Here is a 3,047-nt window from a genome sequence, read left to right on the forward strand (position 1 = left end):
TTTCCCGGCAGTCTGCATGCGACGCTATCCACGTCCGCCACCGCGGCTCGCTCTTTGCTGTCAGAGAGAGAGAGAGAGGGGGGGGGGGGGAGTCAGCGAAATCAAACAAACGTCCACTGTTTGGGGTCTGCCAGGAGTGAAACACTTTGTTGGCAGTCACGTAGTTGGGGCCTGTAAGCAGTCTTCAAGGCCGGGCAGGGCCGAAGTAACACTGCAGGTAGGTGGGTGGTGTGATCCCGTCTTCAACTTTTGACCCCAAAGCTCGCACGTGCGCGTTATTAACTCACTCAGTACGGCCAGTCCTCTCTTCTCCTCTACACAGACCCCTCGGATGTCCAGTGGGTGTCTGAATGACCCAACCTTTAGCTTCCGTCGTCAGAATTGTGGTATCTTTGTGAACATTCACCTCTTCAGTATAAGAACCTTCCGCTTGCAATATTTTGATGATGGTAATTGGGGTGAAACGCTGTTAGCGTCGTCTCTTTCGCCGTTCGTATGGAGCGGTCGTGTTCTGCTCTGGGTCTGCTGCTCGGAGTTTTTGTCCCCTTAACCCCCCCCCCCCCCTCCCCCGCCATCCCCCCCCCCCTCCACACACACACACATCCTCCTCCACCCACGTCGTCCTCTGCTTCTTAATCCCGGTGGATTTGAACACCTACTTGGCACCGTCATTCTGAACATTCTTCGGAAGGAAGACAAAAAAATAACAAAAAAACTACAATGAACTTGGAAATAACGACGACGAACACCATTAATAACAATACTGAAGATGATGATGTTCGCTGTTACCCAAGCCAGGGGATTTTAGACGTGAATCTTCAATGCGCATCGTTATCATTATTCGCCACGACTAATCTTGAACGCCGAAATGAAACTGACACTGCCGCAGAGGCAAATCAGGAAGTGATTACGCAGTCGTTTCCCTTGGGTAATTCCCTGATTTTTTCGGTTTTTGTTTTTGTTTTTGTCTGGGGAATATCTCATTTCTGTTTCCAAGGTTAAATCAAAGAAATAGAAAGATATGAAATATACTCATAAAAGGCATCGAAAAAAAACCCCAATAAATGAGAGGAAATAACGCAGATGGGGAGATAAGAGAATGATGAATGAAATTATATATATATATATATATATATATATATATATATATATATATATATATATATATATATATCGAGAGAGAGAGAGAGAGATACATACACACATACATACATAAATACATACATATAGCACACACACACACACACACACACACACACACACACACACACACACACACATATATATATATATATATATATATATATATATATATATTATTCATATAACAGAAATGAGGGGAAAACATTACCGCTATTTTTTTTTTCCTCGTAGAACCTTCTGCACATTTACCCTGTCTCGTAATCTCCGTAATTCTTCTTATTCTTATTCTTCGTTCGAGGGCTCGAATTCGCCCCCGTTCGCTCGGATGCACGACTGGGCTCTTCACCACTGTTCTAGAAACAGGTGGATAGCGCATGCCTTCTTTGAGCCCTTTGCTTACTGAAGCCAGCTATCAACCAGCTATTTTACTACTCGTCTCAGTTTAGCGCGGAGCAGTAACTTTTATATGTAGCCGAGCGCTCAGCTGGCTTCACGGCAAGCTCTCACTTGCTCGCGGCATCAAGTTAATTACCTCACTCAGTACGGCCAGTCTTCTCTTCTCCTCTACACAGACCCCTCGGATGTCCAGTGGGTGTCTGAATGACTCAACCTTTAGCTTCCGTCGTCAGAACTGTGGTATTCTTTGTCAACATTCACCTCTTCAGTATAAGAGCGTTCCGCTTGCAATATTTTGATGATGGTAATTGGGATGAAACGCTGTTAACGTCGTCTCTTTCGCCGTTCATGTGGAGAGAGTTAAGCTGACATTCCTGTGTGTGTCTCCACGGCCAGTTGGCGCTACAGGTCACTACACTGTTTTCCTGTAAGCACTTTGGTAAATAAACCATCAGCAGTTATCAATCAAGACACAACATTTGGCATGTCGTGGAGACAAGCATAACACGACTTCATCGAAGATACACGGTTACAGTTCAGAAACAACCACCATCTCGCAGACAGTCGACTTCTCAACGGACTGACGGCCGGATACGAGGAACAATATGTCGTCCAGTTGACTTCCGCTTTCCTGGCCAATGAGCTATCCATCTATTTTTAGAACAATGGCTCTTTACGTATTTGACCGTTTTACTTACCCAACCGCCCTCCCTCCCCCTCCTCCCACCCCCCAACCCCCACCCCGCCATGCAGGCAGCCATGCTCCGTTTCCGGGGATAAAATCATTGGGTTTAGTTTCCCAAGAGTTCACTGAACTCCCCCCAAAAAAAAGATACTTAACAGCTGCAGTCATTTCACTAATGGCGCTTGGGTGGCGATATATAATTGTCTACACCTGTCAGAAGACGTCTCCGTCAAAAAGGCGTTATAGTGATGGAGGCAGGGAGGGAGAAGATATCTTCAGCAGGTGTGTGTGTGTGGATCCTCAAAGGACATTTTAAAGACGTTTGTCTTGACGACTCTCCTGCTTTTCCTGTTCCGTCTTTCCTTTTCCTTTTTTTATTGACTCACTTGTGTAAACAAAGTGAGTCTATGTTTTAACCCGGTGTTCGGTTGTCTGTGTGTGTGTGTGTGTGTGTCTGTGTGTCCGTGGTAAACTTTAACATTGACATTTTCACTGCAAATACTTTGTCAGTTGACACCAAATTTTGCATAAAAATAGGAAAAATTCAGTTCTTTCCAGTCATCTTGTTTAAAACAATATTGCACCTCTGGGATGGGCACAAAATGTTGTTTTTTTTAAAGCCAAATTATATGCAAACTGCATTTACTGTTATATTTATATTTTTTGTATTCTCTAAACTTGGCACTTTGATCTGGTATTCTGACACAACAACAAGAGCAGTCATTATTATCATTGTTTTTTGTTCAAACAGGAACTTCTTTTGCTAAGCATGGAAGTTTTATTTATTTTGCAAACGTTTTGCTGCAGATAGTAAAAAAGGGAA

The sequence above is a fragment of the Babylonia areolata genome, chromosome 3, assembly GCF_041734735.1.
Source record: "Babylonia areolata isolate BAREFJ2019XMU chromosome 3, ASM4173473v1, whole genome shotgun sequence".
NCBI classification, from domain to species: domain Eukaryota; kingdom Metazoa; phylum Mollusca; class Gastropoda; order Neogastropoda; family Buccinidae; genus Babylonia; species Babylonia areolata.